This window comes from Aedes aegypti, chromosome 2, assembly GCF_002204515.2.
Source record: "Aedes aegypti strain LVP_AGWG chromosome 2, AaegL5.0 Primary Assembly, whole genome shotgun sequence".
In the NCBI taxonomy this organism is placed as follows: domain Eukaryota; kingdom Metazoa; phylum Arthropoda; class Insecta; order Diptera; family Culicidae; genus Aedes; species Aedes aegypti.
Window position 1 is genome coordinate 62,543,234 of NC_035108.1, and position 20,102 is coordinate 62,563,335.

At 36.5% G+C, this 20,102-nt stretch overlaps 1 protein-coding gene across 3 annotated transcripts in view; it reads left to right on the forward strand.

Annotated features, from left to right (window-relative positions):
- LOC5576943 (sorbin and SH3 domain-containing protein 1) overlaps positions 1 to 20,102 on the forward strand; it is a 554,761-nt gene that overhangs the window by 146,154 nt on the left and 388,505 nt on the right. For all 3 annotated transcript variants that reach the window (XM_021841007.1, XM_021841001.1, XM_021841008.1), the window contains exon 2: positions 8,667 to 8,726. The gene's annotated coding sequence lies outside the window, so the exon portion shown is untranslated. The remainder of the gene's footprint in view (positions 1 to 8,666; positions 8,727 to 20,102) is intronic.

Sequence of the window (20,102 nt, forward strand, 5' to 3'; positions counted from 1 at the left end):
TGTAGCATAAAATCTCCTCATATCTGTCCGGTTCATACTACCTTGAACTTTAGCTACCACACTGTTTTCGTGCTGCCTTTTCTGCATGCGGTGGATTTGCTTTTCTACGAGCATACGTCTTCTGGCGATATTCTTCACAACTGTCACTCTCTGGCTCTCTTCATCGAACCAGTCGTTGTGCTTTTGTCGTTGAGCAGCGCCAATCACTACCCGTGCCGTTGTGGTTACAGCTTCATGGAAAGGGTCCCATAGACTGTTGGTTGACGTTTCCAGAAACATTGATTCTTTCTAGTTGCTCGTCTAGTTGCTGCTGGCGGTACTGTTGTGCAGCAACATCATCCGTCAACAAGCGTTGGAAATTGAAGAGCATTGTTTCGTTGAATTGAGATAGAAACCTCGAAAAGAAACTCTCGTCCCACTCGAACTTTTGCCCCAGTTTACTCTACAAATCTACAGTTCGTGTATTGATATATGAATTAAACCAAATTCATCATCAACCAATGACCGTCATTATCAAAGCACTAAACTAAACCACTTAAGCTAGGACTAGTTAGTACTATATACGTATGCCTACACTATTCTGGTCGTGCATCCCGTTGCATTTTTAATAGCATTCAACAGCTCTACTGACTTTTTCGCAAAGTTTGCATATTAGAATTTTCCAACTTTTCGTCGACCGACCAAACTGCAAGTACCGTAGAACGGGGTAACATTGATCAGCGGGGTAATATTGGTAGGAATGTTCCTCCTAGTAAGAGCTCGAATCAACATTTATCGATGGACTAATCGATAACCAATGATTTCCATGATTATGGAGGACACTTTTAAATATTCATGTCTCACATCAGTTCTGCAAATGAGCAAGCAATCAAAACCTGTTTTTTACTAAAAATGGCTTTGCCGAAACCGATTTTGTTGTCAAAATTGTCAAAAATATTTTCAGTTAACATAAATTGTCGAATCTGAAGAATGCAGAATTTTCTTAGGACCATAAACCTATCTTAACGGGTATTCCGCAGTTCAAGGTGTTTTTCAATTTAAAAATGGCATAGATTGACCGTCAATGGTTGCTACTCCATGATTGATCGGATTTCGATCGAAGACTCGTCAGGTAATGGTTCCAGGAACTTATGAGAATTCTCATAGAATTATTCCACGAATTTTCCAGAGACTTATTATAGAAATTCCTTTACAGATTCCTCTGAAACCTTCTATAATTACGAATTCCGAAATTTTTATCAGCAATATTTCTGAAGGAAATACCAAAGGAAATTCAAAAGGAAATTCCGAAAGAATTTCAAAGGAAACTCCGAAGGAAATTCCAAAGGAAACTCCGAAAGAAATTCCGAAGGAAATGCCAAAGCAAATTCCGAAGAAAATTCCAAAGGAAATTCCGAAAGAAATTCCAAAGGAAATTCCGAAGGAAATTCCAAAGGAAATTCCGAAGGAAATTCCAAAAGAAATTCCGAAGGAAATTCCAAAGGAAATTCCAAAGGAAATTCCGAAGGAACTTGCGAAGGAAATTCCAAAGGAAATTCCGAAGGAAATTCCAATGGAAATTTTGAAGGAAATTCCAAAAGAAATTCCGAAGGAAATTCCAAAAGAAATTCCGAAGGAAATTCCAAAAGAAATTCCGAAGGAAATTCCAAAAGAAATTCCGAAGGAGATTCCAAAGGAAATTCCGAAGAAAATTCCGAAGGAAATTCCAAAGGAAATTCCAAAGGAAGTTCCGAAGGAAGTTCCGAAGGAAATTCCAAAGGAAGTTCCGAAGGAAATTCCAAAGGAAATTCCAAAGGAAGTTCCGAAGGAAATTCCAAAGGAAATTCCAAAGGAAATTCCGAAGGAAATTCCGAAGGACATTCTGAAGGAAATTCCGAAGGAAATTCCGAAGGAAATTCCAAAGGAAATTCCGAAGGAAATTCCAAAGGAAATTCCGAAGGAAATTCCAAAGGAAATTCCGAAGGAAATTCCAAAGGAAATTCCGAAGGAAATTCCAAAGGAAATTCCGAAGGAAATTCCAAAGGAAATTCCGAAGGAAATTCCAAGGAAATTCCAAAGGAAATTCCGAAGGAAATTCCAAAGGAAATTCCGAAGGAAATTCCAAAGGAAATTCCGAAGGAAATTCCAAAGGAAATTCCGAAGGAAATTCCAAAGGAAATTCCGAAGGAAATTCCAAAGGAAATTCCGAAGGAAATTCCAAAGGAAATTCCGAAGGAAATTCCAAAGGAAATTCCGAAGGAAATTCCAAAGGAAAAAGGAATTCCAAAGGAAATTCCGAAGGAAATTCCAAAGGAAATTCCGAAGGAAATTCCAAAGGAAATTCCGAAGGAAATTCCAAAGGAAATTCCGAAGGAAATTCCAAAGGAAATTCCGAAGGAAATTCCAAAGGAAATTCCAAAGAAAATTCCGAAGGAAATTCCAAAGGAAATTCCGAAGGAAATTCCAAAGGAAATTCCGAAGGAGATTCCAAAAGAAATAACGAAGGAAATTCCGAAGGAAATTCCAAAGGAAATTCCAAAGGAAATTGCAAAGGACATTCCGAGAAAATTCCGAAAAAAATTCCAATGAAATTTTCGAAGGCAATTCCATATGAAATTCGGAAGTTATTTCCAAGTGAAATTCCGAAGGCAACTTCAAAAGAAATTCAAAAGCGAGCTTTAAAGGCAATCCCAAATGATATTCTGAAAGGAACTCCAAATGAAATTCCGGAATAAACTATAAAGTAAATTCCGAAGGAAATTGGTTAGGAAATTTAGAAAAATAATCCAAAGAAAATACTGGAAAAAATTCGGAAGAAAATACTGAAAAAAATCCAAACGAAATCACGACGGAAATTCCGGAAGAAATTCCAAAGGAAATTCCGAAGGAAATTCCAAAGCAAATTCCGAAGGAAATTCCTAAGTAAATTCCAAAAAAAATTCCAAAGGAAATTTTGAAGGAAATTTTGAAGGAGATTTTGAAGGAAATTCCAAAGGAAATTCCGAAGCAAATACCAAAGGAAATTCCGAAGGATATAACGAAGGAAATTTCGGAGGAAATTCCAAAGGAAATTCCAAAGAAAATTCCAAAGGAAATTCCGAAGGAAATTCCGAAGGAAATTCCAAAGGAAATTTCGAAAGAAATTTCGAAGAATATTCCGAAGGAACTTCCAAAGGATATTCCAAACGATTTGGCATAGGAAATTCCAAAGGAAATTTCGAAGGAAATTTCAAAGGAAATTTCGAAGGAACTTTCAAAGTAAACTCCGAAGGAAATTCCAAAGGAAATTTCAAAGGAAATTTCAAATGAAATTCCGAAAGAAATTCCGAAGGAAGTTTCAAAGGAAATTCCGAAGGAAATTTCAAAGGCAACTTGAAAGGAAATTCCACAGGAAATTCCAAAGAAAATTCCAAAGAAAATAACGAATGAAATTCCAAAGGAAATTCCGGAGGAAATTCCAAAGGAAATTCCAAAGATAATTCCGAAGGACATTGCAAAGGATATTCCAAACGATTTGGCAAATTTCGAAGGAAATTCCAAAGGAAATTCCGAGAAAGGTCCGAGGAAATCTCCTAACGAAATCCAGATTTTCTTCTGAATTTCGTTAGGAACTTTCTTCGGAATTTTCTCGGAATTTCCTTTGAAATTTCCTTCGGAATTTCCTGTGGAATTTCCTTTAGAATTTCTTTTGGAATTTTCTTCGGAATTTCGTTTGGAATTGCCTTCGGAATTTTCTTTGGATTTTCCTTCGGAATTTACTTTGGAATTTATTCGGAATTTCCTTTTGAATTTCTTTCGGAGTTCGAACTTGACGCTTGCTCCTGGGCAGTGCGTCAAGAAAGCCCGAACAGTCGTCAGTTATTTTTCCTTTTCGGGTCGCGCGCCTATTTTTTTCTGAGTGCTTTTATATAGCCGAGCAAACGAGTGATGCTGAGAATGGATTGTGGCTGCTCAGTCAAGGATAACGGATCAATTGGTGAGCTCGTTTCATGTTACTATTTCTAATGTATAAAAAATGTATGACTGCACATTTAATCGTTACAATGGTGGGACGTAAATATGAATTTTCAACAAACTATGAATGGTTCGTCACTGTGAGTGTCGACACAAACTCTGATTCATGAATTATTTATGTTTAACATTTTTTTTATTTTCAGAACACCCCTTTTTACCTTTATTTTTGTAATTAGAAAAAAAAAACTTTGAATGGTTCAACACTACAAGTGTAGACTTGCGAAAGGTTAACTTTATTCAACAAACTTTGGATGGTTCGCCACTGTAAGTGTCGGCATAAGAATAAGAGTGTTCTATGATGTTCTAACCAATCGAGTTTTTTGTTTCTTTTCAAATAAGTTAAATATAATAACACATGCTTCCGTCCTTGTTCAACAAACTTTGAATGGTTCGTCACCTCAAGTGTTGGCATAATTTTCCTCTACATAGAAATTGTTCATATCAAATGAAAATATAATATTTACACATGAGCATGTATATATTTCACAAATCATTATTTATCATGGTCTAATCGCTTATCAAAGTGAATCCTGTGACCCAACGATCCTTCCCATTAACAAACATCCCTCCCAATAACCTTTGTGGAGATGCAGAGGCAAACACGGTCTCCAAATAGCAAAGGTTACACACTAACATTCCTTCCCCCAATCCCACCTGACTGCAAGGACGTAGCCAGCGCCATTATTGACCCTGTATAAATAGAGGCACTGAATTATGCACATTGAAAAAGATTATGGCCAATCCCAGCCGAACTTCTAGTTGATTCTTTGTGCATTTTCACTGACTTCGGTCAATCACGGAATAGCAACCATTGATATGTGTAGTCAGTCTAAGCTAAGCTAAGCTATTCGGAATTTCCTTTTGAATTTCTTTCGGAAATTCTTTTGGAAGTTCCTTTGGATTTTTCCTTTGAAATTTCCTTCGAAGGCAACTCCATATGAAATTCGGAAGTTTATTCCAAGTTAAATTTTGAAGACAGTTTCAAAAGAAATTCCAAAGCAAGCTTTTAAGCCAATCCCTAAGGATATTCTGAATGAAACTCCAAATGAAATTTCGGAACAAATTTCAAAGGAAAATCCGAAGAAAATTACAGAGAAAATTTCGAATAACAAATCCAAAGAAAATTCCGAAAGAAATTCCAAAGGAAGCTCAAAGGAAATTTCGTAGAAAATTCTATAGAAAATTCTGAAAGAAATTTAAAAGAAAATTTCTAAGGAAATTCCAAAGCAAATTTGGAAAGAAACTCCAAAGGAAATTCTCAAAAAAAATCCATGGGAAGCTCCAAAGATAGTTCTCCAAGAAAATCCCAAAGAAACTCCAAGGACGTTCGGAAGGAAATTCCAAAGCAAATTTGGAAGGAAACTTCGAACGAAAATCCAAAGGAAACTCCAAAGGAAATTCGGTAGAAAACTCCTGAATTCCAAAGGAAATTCTCAATGAAAGAAAATACGAAGGAAATTTCAAAAGAAATTCCGCAAGAAGCTTCAAAAGAAATTCAAAAAAAAACCCTGAAGAAAATTCCAAAGGAAGCTCCAAAAGAATATCGAAACGAAATTTCGAAAAAAATTCCAAGGAAATTCAAAAGGAAATTCTTAAGGAAACTTCAAAGCAAATTCGACAGGAAATTCCAGAATTCCCAAGGAAATTCTCAAATAACTTCCGAAGGAAGCTCCAAAGGTAATTCCTTAAGAAACTCCAAGGACATTCCGAAGGAAATTTCAAAGCAAATATGGATGGAAAATCCGAAAGGAATTTCAAAGGAAATTCAAAACAAAAAAAAATCCAAAGGAAATTCTGTAGGAATTCCAAACGAAATTCCAAATAAACTTCATGAAGAAAATTTCTGAAGGAACTTACCGAAAGAACCGAAGGAACTTCCCAAAGGAACTTCCTGAAGCAACTTCCCGAAGAAAATTCCAAAAGAATATTAGATAGGAAGTTTCGAAGGATACTTCAATTCCGAAGGAAATGTCAAATTAAATTCCGAAGGAAGCTCCAAAAGAAATTCCGAAATAAAATTCAAAGGAAATTCTTTAATAATTTTTGAAGAAAATTCCATAGGAAATTTCGAATGAAATTAAAAAAAAAAATCAAAACGAATTTCCGAAGAAATCTCTTGAAGGAATTTTCTGATGGAATTTACGAAAGAATTTCCCGGATGTACTTCCTAAAGTGACTTTCCGAAAGAAATTCTGAAGAAAATTCCAACTTCTCGAAGGAATTTTAGGAAGAAACTTACCGAAAGGGCTTCCTGGAGGAAATTTCGATGGAATTGCCTTTAAGAGCGTTCAGAACAATCTCATTTATACACCGCCAGAAGGAAATTTTGGAGAAACTACCTAAAAAAACTTCTGGAGGAACTTCCTGATGGAACTACAAACCTCCCAGTAAACACAAACTCGTATACGATAGCGCATAAGAGTACATAAGTGGGAATGATATACGTACATGCGCCATAAGGCTGCATGCAAAATGTACATATATCGCCTCCATATTTGTACTCTTATATCTCATCATATACGATCATGTGTTTACTGGGCTGATAGTGACACGAACTATTCTGATGAACATCTCGAGGTGGAGGATTTTAGAGGAAACTTCCTAGAGGAATCTCCGGAGACGTTAGATTTTGGCATGACTGAACACGAATATCTTTTTGCATTCAGATAACGCGAGTCGATTACGATTGATCTTGATTCCGTCGCTCACCTAACATGCAACGGAGTCGAAAGGCCACACACTACTCTCAAGTTGTTTTTAATAAAAAAAACTCAAAAAATGAATGAATGCATGGCCCTCATATTTGGCTCCAGGGGCAACAATTTTAGTAGGTAACAGTATTTTAAATAATACCTATAATTGTTTACATATGTGATTAATGTTACAACACGTAAGCTAAGTAAAAGGAAATCGTATAATTTGCAACTTCAAATTTCATTTTTAAAACATATCAGAAAAACTGATCAATGTTACCCCAGGTTACGGTATCACTTCAACAAACGTAGCGAACGATGGAAATTGCGCTCCGTTCGCTCCCCCCTCCTTTTTACCTCGAAATGCAGTATACCTAACAACATTTCTGGCTTTCCTGGCTCAGTTCTTGACCGGAGGCCGCAGTTTGAATAAAAATAAATTTTAATCAAAATAACATTGTGGCGCTACAGAAAGAGTCCCTTTCGCGTCCGCCATTTCCGCTGTCCCGGGAAGGACATCGCGTGCAGCACTCGGATTCATAATTCAATCGAACAGATTTCGATTTCGGTTTTCATTTGCAGGATTTATCGCATGCGAGAGTGCTTTAATCAAATTTGCAATGAAAATTTAATAACCGAATATAAAATAATCCGATCAGTAGGTTGGCGAGTGTTGTTAGGTTTCTTCCTTTATTTTTCTCGTTGACGTTTTCGAGCGATTTATCGATTCGATGTTTTCATAATTTCTGTCATGTTTTTCCACGTTAATAAATGACACTGCAATTGATGGGAACATGACAGCGAGGTGGAAGGTTTACCGGAAAAGGGGAGTGTTTGCTCGACGAGTGAATTGGATAATTATTATATTAATTAAATTTGTGATTACAGCCAGTGGTGGTCGCTAGGAAGGGGTGATTGGTTCCAATAAATTCGTCAGATGAAGTTAAATATCATGCTAGATAAAAATTTAACTTTCAAATATCACTTTGATGGCATTCAAGCCAAATGTAACAAATATGTAAAATGTCTTTATCCACTTATTAATAGAAAATCAAAACATTGCCTTAAGAACAAGCTATTGTTCTTCAAACAAATTTTCAGGCCAGCCATGTTGTATGCTCTACCAATATGGGCTAGCTGTTGTCATACCAGGAAGAAAGCTCTGCAGAGGACTCAAAATAAAGTTTTGAAGATGATTCTGAAGTTTCCTCTCTGGTATAGTACCAATGAATCACATAGAATATCCAATATGGTTGTTGTAGGTTAAGTAAATAAAAAGCTTTTTTTCTCTTATAAGCAAGCGAAACCAACTCACCTGTAAAAAATCTCAACTTCTACAACAAATGAAATGAAATATGTTGTTAACGAAATATTAATAAAAGCTTAATTATGTTTTAGCAAATTAGGATGATAGTGTTGGCTAACACAGAACATCTAGGTATAAGAAATGAATGTAATGTTTGGAACGATACTAAAAAGAATTAAAAAATGGATATTATTAAAAAAAATTCTAGTCCAACTGCAATCAATTCTTGTCAGATATATTAGAAATTCTAAAATATATTTCACCGAAAATATTTAACCTATTTCGTTCTAATTAGCTCGTCAGCTGTCCACCTATGGACAAAGTTTAATTTATTTACTTGCATTTTGTGTCATTCCAATGATGATGATGGCGGGAATTCAAATGGCATCATGCTTAATTAAATTAACAGAAAAGTCGTTCGCGCTTAAATATATTATTTTACTGGCAGCCACCCAGAGGCACTCTATAACCCCGTATCGATTGATCACTTTCCCGAACATAGTTATCTGCATTTGCAACGAGTCGAATAATTAATTTAATTACAATTCAATTAGCCGCAATTATTTACATCCATGTGATATGCTATTGATATAATAATTTCAATTTTATCTGGTCACTGTTTGCACAGATCGACGGTTTTTAACCCATTGAATTTGTTTTCTCTTTATTCGCAGAAACCGAATCACCCAAGAAGAGCCCTCGTGTGCGTTCGGAGAGCATCTACGACAACAGTGGTGAGTGCAAACTTCAATCACCTTTCGACTAGATCGACATTCAATTCACGATTTTCAAACCTATCATTCATACAGTATCTTACGGGAATTGTTTTTTTGCATGCGCTATACTCAAAGTCATGATGACGTATCCATACCGAATTTGATTGACGTTATCGCATATTAATTAGCGCCCGTATGGGAAACATTCCAATGAAGCATGAAGCCGATCGAGTTAAACAGTGTGTCGTTTATACTATAAATAGTGTGTATGTATATACTACTAACATATTAGAAATGAGTGCTTGCAGGCAGATAGTAATAAACTAACCGCAACGTTCAACCGTGGGTACCGTTATCCGGGGTAAAGTTTGATAACGTAGTCGTATTCGGCACTTACATTCAAAAAGAAAATTATAATTGCGGAATTCATGTGAGCGGGCATGAATCTTGTTAGTGTTATCCAAAATCATGTAAACCATTGTTTGAACAACACTCAATTAAAAAAAAAACATTTTCACAAGCTCATGAATATAGAAAGAGAAACACCATTATTGAATTCAAAATCTTTCAACTAAAAATATTATTCGAACTTATTACGGGGATAATCTTTCCGATCAATGTAACCCCGTTATACGATTCTTCAAAAAAGTAATCATTCATAAGCTGACGACCGTGTAAGTACATGGGGGCAGATTAGAGGTGAAGCCCTAACGGGTTTATATGGAAGAAATGATTTAACTTAAATTTAAGGAAGCCTTATCGGTCAATCGGTTTGGTTTGGCTACGATTGGCTCACAATGAGAGTGCTAGTTAATCTGTGGTCGATAAAAGATGATTCAGATATGTGAAGGCTTTTGAATCTACATGAAATTGACACTATTTTTGTCAAAATGTGATTATACTCGTTCTCGATCCTGATGATTTCAACACGATTTCGGGTGTAAAATTTATCTAAATACATATTTGTCAAAACCTGGGAGGGAGGCACCGATACTACACACGAAATATAGAACAACGTTTGTTTGAACTGCAAGATAACTCCAGCTTGCCAACAACAATCAAGGCAGGCTTGGAGAAAACCGCTAGTTTTCTTTTGTTGTGTACTTTCGATATTTCCTGACAAACAAGGAAAAAGGGCCACTGTTTTCTATGCACTAAATATTAATTTTCATTGGAAAAAGTAGAACGATGCGTTTTTCAATGCTTCATATTCAATCAGTTGAAAGGTGCTCACGTGACATTACTTGCATTATGTGCATGAATTGATTTTCATTCAATTTTTGTCACTTTTGATGAAATGCGAAATTGTGTTTCAATCAGTTACGCGCTTTTTCCATGTTAGTCCAATGTTTGAGATCTGGGCTCACAGTGACAGTTCGTGACAGCGGAATCCCGGCTCACTATGACGTACAGAAATTTTGTATTGGATTCTCCCTCCCAGGTCAAAACTATCTTTAGGCTTCGGGATTTTTGAGAAAACTGCTATTAAGGTGGACGATCAATCTTGGGAAAAGGAAAATATCTTTGTAACTAGTGACAAGCAAATCCATGAAATTCAAGACCAGGTTTTCGACTTGGAACGATTGCTCGAAAATGTTTTCAATTTGGTGATTTCTCAGATGAATATTAATTTGTGACTAGCTTTCAAGTTAAGACAATTCTTATAGATAATTTTTAAAGAATTTCTAAAGAACAAAGGCTTTTTTGAGATTCTCATTAGAAATTCTACAAGGAGTTGCATTCGAAAGTTTTTGATGTAGTGTTTGATATAACACTTGTGAAAACTATCTGATTGTACTGAAAGACAAACTGGAAGAGATCTGGAGAAAGTTTGGATACAAAAATCCATTGAAGAAAGAATTAATTTTAGCAAAATTTTGAGAAATTATTTGACAAAAATAAAAAATACACTAGTAGAAAAGTTGATTCTATGGATAAATGGTCCTAAATTTAGGATAAAATCTTGTTTTGAATCAATAACACGATACAAATTGTTCTTGTTTCTACTATGACAACATCAGAGGACTTAAGCCTTCGAGATTTTTCAAAATTATAAAGCGATTCTCAGAACGTTTTGAGCGGTTTGTAAAATGTGAGGGTTTTTCATTTGAACTTCAGTGATTCCTAAAGGTTCTTAGTGATACTCATGGCATTTCTAAGAGGTTCTGGGATCCCTAATGATAAAACAGTAATTAACAAAATGTTTCACTGAGTTCTCAAGTATTTCCAATAGCTCCAGGAGGTTCCTTGGACTTTTCAGTAAAAAGAAGTCATCCAATATTTTCATTCACAATTCAATTATCAAGGTTTCCAATGGATTTGTTATACACAGGCTTATTCTCTGCTCTTGATTTAACCTCTTTCTCCTCCTTTCAATAATCAACTACAAAAGAGAAGCGCTTTTACCCACACACCCAAACTGAGCGTCCGTACCCTGTGGAATGAAGAGTTTACACGTTTGTGTTTGCTTTTGTTCATTCCCACAGTAGTGAAGAGTTTGATTTGACAACCTCAGTGCTCCAAAGAAAAAGAGATTATTTTTCCCCTTTCTCAGTTCGAGGGAGAGCATTTTTTCCCATTTCTCAGTTCGGGGTAGATTATTTCCAGAGCGCTTCGTCGTCTCTTTGCAGCAAAAAAAAGGGCGAAGATGAAAGCGAAATCATGCTCTCGCGTTGACGGAGAAACGAACGTCAGTTCATCCCAAAAGAAATGATGATGAGTTTGCAGAGCTTCGCGGTAAGCAAAAGCGGTCAAATGAAATATGTGAATTTGGCAATAACCAACGTTCCTCTCTACTCTCTCAGCCACGGATTGTTCAAGGCACATCGAGTGCTGACTCATAATTATTGTGAGCGTACGAGTTTGCTCCATCTATCCGATCAAGTTGAGCAAAATAAAGCCTGGTTATACATTGGTAATTTATGGAATTATTTTGAAAATTTCTGAGGAAGCCTTATTGAACTGCTTTAGAGCCCTCATGAAGATATACAGCATTGGACAAAAAAATTTGCAACTTTTTAGATTTTTTTTTTCAACAAAATGGTTTGGAGGCTCATATCTCAGTTAAATATTTGTACGATTTGGATGAAATTTACACAGTACGACAGATATAATTTTAATATATATTTTTGAGAGATTTTTCCAATCACGAGTTCAAAAGTAATAAAGGTTTGACTAAAGTGAAATTTTTGACGAAAAATTATAAACGATTTATCTGAAAATAGGAAAGCCCTAAACATAAACTTTCTTCAGCGAACTTGTTCAAATTACCTAAATCTACAACTTTGCTCAAGGCATCATATTGATATTCCTTCAACTTTTTTAAGTAAGGTGAATTATAAAAAAAATGTGAAAAACATCGCTTTAGTCATTGCTGTTGAACTCATCATTGGACAAATCTCTCATAAATACCGTTTTGTTTCATATTACGGACAGCTTCAAATTCCGGACACTCTCCTTTGTATGGGAAACATTTCACACGAAATGTTTCAATTTTCGCCGTTCAAAAGTGCTTACTTTTGAGGCTTGTTTTATTAAGCTTTTTCCATAAATATCTTTGCAAATTTATAATGCCCAACTACCTTAGACGTCTCTTTAGTGGTTTGACGATTTCAATTAATGATTTGACTGTTCCATTAATGATTATCATGAGCTGTCCGGAATTCGAATCAAAGTGTCCGGAATAAGAGGCAAAAGTGAGGAAGCGTCCGGAATAAGAATCATGAGAAGGCCACACATTTTGATTTATTTAAAATTATTAAAGTTGCGAAAGCGTATTCTTTACCCACCATCCGAAAGCTAAGGGCTTCCGACGCTCGTTAACGCTAAGGAATCATACAGAATGATTTATTTTGTATGCTCTATGCTGGTTTATAATTCACTGAGGCCTTAAGTGTCCGTAATATGGTATCAGAAGGCTGGCTCCAGAGGCACGTTCCCCGCCATTTGGGAGATTTGTGCCATCGCCATAATTGAGCCTATTTCATCATCTACCCGATGGGAGAGGAAAGGGAAGGGAAAGATGGGAGGAAATAGGAGTGGAGAAGGGAAAATTGCATAAGCGAATTGAGAGCATGTAGCTCCATACCACAATGGGTTCGAACAGCGCCCTAAAAAGGGCACTGCAAAACGCAAGAGCGTAAAGAGAGCCTATAGCTCATTACCACAGTGGGTTAAAAATGACAGAATGTCCTGCAGATTCAGGTTTCTGAAATCAATGTTTACCAAGTAATTGGAATCGCAATTACGCGAAAATTGGACGGTTACATATCAGGTGATAAGAAGTTTCATAATCGGAATCACAACTATCATACACAAATTTATCAGCACGCTGAATATTTACCATGTGATAGTTGAGTCGGCAGTGGCCAGTCAAGGTTGTAACCATGAGACTGCAATTCTGCTTTGACAGATTTGTTAAATACTTAGCCATTTTTGGGATGGCTCAGTAATGTACAATTTTGTTTGACGACACGACTCCAAACTATTCCAATATTGCTTGTGCTGATTTGCCGCCAAAGAATTTCTGGAGCTTCACACAGCACTTCGAAATTGGAATAGCTGCCTGAGGGCCAATGAAGTCATGCGATGCTCCATTGCGAGCTAATTCATAAGCCAATTCATTCCCAGCAAGGACCCATACAAGGTTTACAGAGTTCAATGAATTCAGTTCCTCAAATTGAGTTCGACGTGCGATAATAAGCTTAGACCCTGAGTTGGCCGAAGCAAGAGCTTTAAAGGCAGTCTGACTATCTGACATATTCATTTACAAATAGCCAGATGTCAACTCATAAAGCGAAGGGAGTTGTGAGGAACAAAGTGACAAGCAACTGTGGAATTCACTCGAAGCAAGGACAATTGTGTCCCAATTCACCGGAAGTGGAAACATTCAAATCACTAGGATTTCCAATGGACGCAGAGAATCCATGGTATTTGGTCACAACCAATTCCCAGTTTGTGGAGTATAACAAAAGCAAAGTCTGAAAATTTACATTCATATGTTCATATTGAGATGTAGCGATGATCAGATAATGATTCATCATCTGATACATGTCAATTCGTCAACTCGTGACTGATTCTGTTCGAGCGAAGTATTATGTCTAATACTTCTTCTCTAGCAGATGCCATGAAGGTTCCTACAATAAGTAATCCAAGATTTGAACTACATAAGCATCATATCCATCAGACTGGAGCTTCTCAAATTGATATCCGAGCTGCTCCAGATGATGTGATGAGTATCAGCATCACTGCCCACAATCAGCAGAAGGCCTTTTCATAGGCAGTGAACGACAACTCGTTTGAAATCATCCATTGGAGATGGTTCATCATGTGGTAAATACACCACAAAACGAAAGACGTATTTCCTATTGAATATAAAATATATGAACAGAAATATCAATTGTGACATCAAGGGATTTTTTTTTATTATCGTACAAATTGGGCCGAAGGGTCTCAGATTTTCATGAAACTTTTTCCACAGGCAGGGCTCATGGATATATGAATAAAAAAAAATTGTGAAAAATTCAGGGTCGCCTATTTTTCCGGAAAACTCAGGTGAAAATTTTTTGTTTTCCCTTGACACTTCTTCTTCTTTCTGGCATCACGTCCCCACTGGGACAAAGCCTGCTTCTCAGCTTAGTGTTTTTATTAACACTTCCACAGTTATTAACTGAGAGCTTACTGTGCCAATGACCATTTTTGCATGCGTATATCGTGTGGCAGGTACGAAGATACTCTATGCCCTGGGAAGTCGAGAAAATTTCCAACACGAAAAGATCCTCGACCGGTGGGATTCAAACCCACGACCCTCAGCTTGGTCCTGCTGAATAGCTGCGCGTTTACCGCTACGGCTATCTGAGCCCCCTTCCCTTGACACTACTTACTTTGAAAAATCATAACTCAAGAACGAAGCATCGTAGAAACAAAGTTTTTATATGAAAATTTAAGCAAATTTTCTCAAAAATCCAAAAAAAAATATGAACTGGAAAAAGTTTTCCACAAAATTTTCCACCGTTGGGAAAATTCGTAAAGAAAAGCCGGAAAAACTATGCCCGAACTCGTGGAAAATTTTCAAAAAAATATTTTCGAGAAGGTAATTTTATAAGCTTTAATCACTGAAATTTTTGGAATGCACTTTTTTTTCGTTTTTGAGTTATGGCCAATTTTGTGAAAAATGTCCAGATGTGCCATATAAGACTTTTCTTTGAAAAATCATAACTCAAGAACGAAACATTGTAGAAACAAAGTTTTTATATGAAAATTTAAGTAAATTTTCTCAGAAATCCAAAAAAAATATGATTTGGAAAAAGTTTTCCACAAAATTTTCCACCGTTAGGGAAATTCATAAAGAAAAGCTGGAAAATCTATGCCCGAACTCGCGGAAATTTTTTATTAAAATATTTTTGAGAAGGAAACTTTATAAACTTTTAGGATGTACTTTTTTTTTTGTTCCTGAGTTATGGTCAATTTTGTTAACTCAGAAATGAGTGTAGCAACGTCTGCGCTATTTACGAGCACGCATACACGAGGCATGTCACGTGAGTTGACAATTTCATGTTTCTGAAAGTAGCAAAAACTGAGTCCACAAGGCGCCACTTGAGCTGTACCATTTGCATGAGTCTACAAAGAATCATCGTTGCTGATATTTTATGCTGAAGATTGGTCTAACTAAGCTATCCTAACCGTAGCCAGTACCCAAACTAGGCAGGATTAAGCTTTTCGCAATCTCAGCACGAAAGACCAGCAGCGAAAAAAACAAATCGGTATCTCTTAAAAGTCGCCAAAGGCAGAAAAGCACAGAATACACTGTGTAAAACGCATAGTGCGAGACCATTAAGGTGAAAATTTAAACTAAATTACAACGTATTAATAATCCCACCCTTATTTAGCCTCAGGCTTAAGACTGAAGAAGGGAAGCCGATTATCTCGGAGAAACACAAGGTCACCTGCACCATTTCTCCGGGTAGAACAGGAAGAGCATAATACTGTAGAGAGCGCCCTAATACTCCACAGGCTCCGTTTGCGGGGGTCACCTGTTAGATGGACTTTTACCACCGGAACAGGCAGTCCGTAGTGTTAATTCTTAGCCAGTTGAAACAACCGCTACCGACACTACGCGGCTATCTAGGCTGATCGGAAAAAGGAAGTTAACATTGATGATTGACTCCTGACGTGCCCCAAACAGCTCGATAACGCTAAGGAATCATACAGAATGATTTATTTTGTATGCTCTATGCTGGTTTATACTTCACTGAGGCCTTAAGTGTCCGTAATATGAATCAAAACGGTATATGTTGAAATTCAAGTTATAGCTGACGTGCTCTGAAAATTTCATTCAAATTGGTCTACAAATAACTGAGATATAAACCTCCAAAGTTGACCATTTTGGTTGTGTTCTTTTCCCCGACTGTCGGTTCCCCGAATGTCGTTTCCCCGAACGCCAGTTCCCCGAATATCCCATTTTCCCCGAATAGCCCACTTCCCCGAAAAGTTTTTGGCACTCATATTAGTCATAACTTTATACATTTCAGGGAGGTGAACGTACTGGTCATCTGATATGCACCCTTCTTTATTTGATTGGCGGTTCTTACGAGTTTTACCGTTCTCAGCGGGGGGATTTTGGGAATCGTTTGTAAGCCTCTGGAACCGTTTTGTTACCCTTTAAGAACCCGTTGAAGACCTCTGAAACCCCTTCGGATACCTTTTGAAACCCATTGAGAATGATTTGGAAACCTTTGATAAGAATTTGTTAATCCCTTGTTTGGACCTAGTTTAACCTAGTGGTGTGGCATATTTTTCTAAAGTTCCCAAAAATTCTTAGGGTCGATGTTCCTTTAGTAGACAGTACCCTATAGTAGCACTAGTGGCTTTTTACGGCCGTTTGGCTATAAATCGTCGCAAAATATTTTTTGACATGAAGGTCAAGATCTATTCATCTAAGTACCATAGATAAAAACTCGATTTTATTCAAAAAATGATCGAAATAAATAGTTTTGCTTAAATTTGTGGGCTCCTTTGCACCTATAGTAAACCTATTGTTTCTATCAGTGGCGCAACCAAGGGGGGGTTTTGGGGGTCAAAACCCCCCCAGAGCAGATTTTTTTATAATAAATTTTAAATATATTTTTGAAACTCAACACCAAAGTCCACAAACACTGGACCAGTAAGTTGTATTGACAATTATGTTGTTTTGAGTTGTGGATCTCTAATTTGAAGACTTTTGAAGGAGTTAAAAACGTAGTTTACTAGCTTTTTCTGATAAATTAGCCACAGATTTTCGAAGAGAAGTTTGTATCAAACAAACATGCAAATATGTTTGTATATCTATACCGTTCAAAAAGCTGTTTGATGCAAAATTCGATGCTTTGAAAAATCTTTTAGTTGGCTCAGCATTTGGCAAATTTCAAGATCTCCAGATAGCACGTGAATTTCCGGAGAAGCAATTCTTTAGTTTTAAGTATATGATTACAAATAAAAACCCTAGGAAAGATTATGGAAGATGGTGATTCCATTGCTAAGCTGAAAATTGGTCTACAATATGTAAATGCTTCAATATCTACAATGCTGATTTGCCCTCGACAAACTGCTAATGACAGTCGCAATGCTTATTACTGCGACTTGTACTTGAAAGATTCTGATAGTTGAAAAGTGTGTATAAAATGGGATTTCGGATGGACGGAGAAACTCGATTAAAAATCCAGATATTACTTCGGGAGATAACATAATCTTGTAATTCGCGGTTGGTAATAAAAGAACAAAGCAAACACATTTGACATTAGCAAAATACAGCCAAGTCGTTATAAAAGTATGCATACAGTATTGGGTATTCATACAGGCCTGGTTGCCAGAGGTTGATCCTTTACAGTGTATGTGCGCGCATTCATATGTAGCTTGGATAAACTTTCGAACAAACTACGCGATACGTAATACGCATTTTGGAAAACTTCACCAGGTACAAAAGATTTCCTTTGAATAGAGTTGTAAATTTATATAAAAATGTATGCCCAGAATGGAAGAGAAAAGCTTAAGTTTGCATTTGGTGTTATTTTTTTCTTATGGTAATCTCGCAATAAGGCTGATACAAATATTAATTTTCTTTTATGTCCGAGACCACTTGAAAGGTACGAGGGGGGGGATAAAAATAAATAAGGAACAAAAAAATAAAAATAGAAAAAAAGTTATTTTTTCGAATTTTTATTTTGAACGATAGTTGTTCAACTTTTTTCAATCGTCCTCTGGACCTTTATTTTACCTGTGTTTTACTTCGAAAATTAAAAAATCCCAACTGATGCCAAAAAATTGATGAATCTTTTTTTTCTCCCCTGCAAAATTTTCGGATTTTTGAAGGGGGGGGGTGACATAAAAGAAAATTAATATTTGTATCAGCCTAATTTTAAATTATTCAGCCCGAAAGTTTTTACACCCGTTTTATTTTACCAAAAACACATAATCTTCAGCTTCACAAAACCCTCCCTAGAGCCAAATCCTGGTTGCGCTACTGCAGGTAGCAAATAAGCGTTAAAAAATCCTACTTGATAGTTTGTTTTTGAAGCTAGTTAAGCTGAGGGGCTGGCTCTGTTCCATTAGTGGCGTAAAGTCAGGAAAAAGAAAAACAAGAAGAAGGATTCTACCCCATTACCCCGAATGCCATTTCCCCGAGTGCCATCACCCAGAATTCCATTACTCCGAATTCCATTACCCCGAATGCTATTTCTCCGAATTTACAATTATCTTGACATGATGATATGGATGACATTTCCCCATGATATTGGAATTCGGGGTGATGGGTCGTTCGGGGTTTTAGAATTCGGGGTACTGGCGTTCGGATTAATGGCATTCGGGGTAATGGGATTCGGGGTAATGGGGTAGAATCCTTTAAACCAAGATAGCGTCAAAATCCAAGATGGCCGCCAGATTTTGTTACTCCAAATAATACTCTTATTCTTCACTCGACTCGAATAAAACACCAACGATTGAAAACTTGTTTCTTTGTTGTACAAAAAATAATGTTTGCATTGATTGCTCTCGCCATATACGTCAAAATCGTAGAACATGATTTAGAAAATCGTTCATTTCATAGGGTAAATACCATTGCTCACCTAGTTTCTGTAGCGTATCTTACGCAATTTTTCCTCAGTTTTCTGATGGTGATCTCAGAATTCAAAATGAGCGGTGCGCTAATGGTGAAAAACGATTTTTCTAACAAATAAAAAATGGCCGCCATTTTTTTTAACTTTAATTGAAAGCTATATCCTTTCTCTATACGATTCCATTAAGTTTGCTATGTGTTCCAAGGGAAATATGAGATATATCACGTGAAGAAGTACCCAAGATTCATTAAAAAATGGGCTTTTACGGAAACTGTTTAGCTAGCTGGCGTACGAGGGGTCCAGCAATTTGAGAAAACCGAAAGGACCACCCTTAAGTTTTATCGAAAACTAGTAATCAGTGACATAAAATTGGAATTCTAACGATGGGTGCAGATGGCGGCCTGGTTTCAGCGAGAATTGCTCAAATCCAAACCTGATCTTTACAATTTTTTATATTTTTTCCTTTAAAGTGTGGTTCTAATGCTTTTGGTTGATGTAAAAAAGTGCTTAAGCCATCAATGATTTTGTTTAGTAACAAATAGTAGTGCTACTATAGAAACCAGTAGCGCAACCAGGATTTGGCTCTAGGGGGGGTTTTGTGAAGCTGAAGATTATGTGTTTTTGGTAAAATAAAACGGGTGTAAAAACTTTCGGGCTGAATAATTTAAAATTAGGCTGATACAAATATTAATTTTCTTTTATGTCACCCCCCCTTCAAAAATCCGAAAATTTTGCAGGGGAGAAAAAAAAAGATTCATCAATTTTTTGGCATCAGTTGGGATTTTTTAATTTTCGAAGTAAAACACAGGTAAAATAAAGGTCCAGAGGACGATTGAAAAAAGTTGAACAACTATCGTTCAAAATAAAAATTCGAAAAAATAACTTTTTTTCTATTTTTATTTTTTTGTTCCTTATTTATTTTTATCCCCCCCCCCCCTCGTACCTTTCAAGTAGTCTCGGACATAAAAGAAAATTAATATTTGTATCAGCCTTATTGCGAGATTACCATAAGAAAAAAATAACACCAAATGCAAACTTAAGCTTTTCTCTTCCATTCTGGGCATACATTTTTATATAAATTTACAACTCTATTCAAAGGAAATCTTTTGTACCTGGTGAAGTTTTCCAAAATGCGTATTACATATCGCGTAGTTTGTTCGAAAGTTTATCCAAGCTACATATGGATGCGCGCACATACACTGTAAAGGATCAACCTCTGGCAACCAGGCCTGTATGAATACCCAATACTGTATGCATACTTTTATAACGACTTGGCTGTATTTTGCTAATGTCAAATGTGTTTACT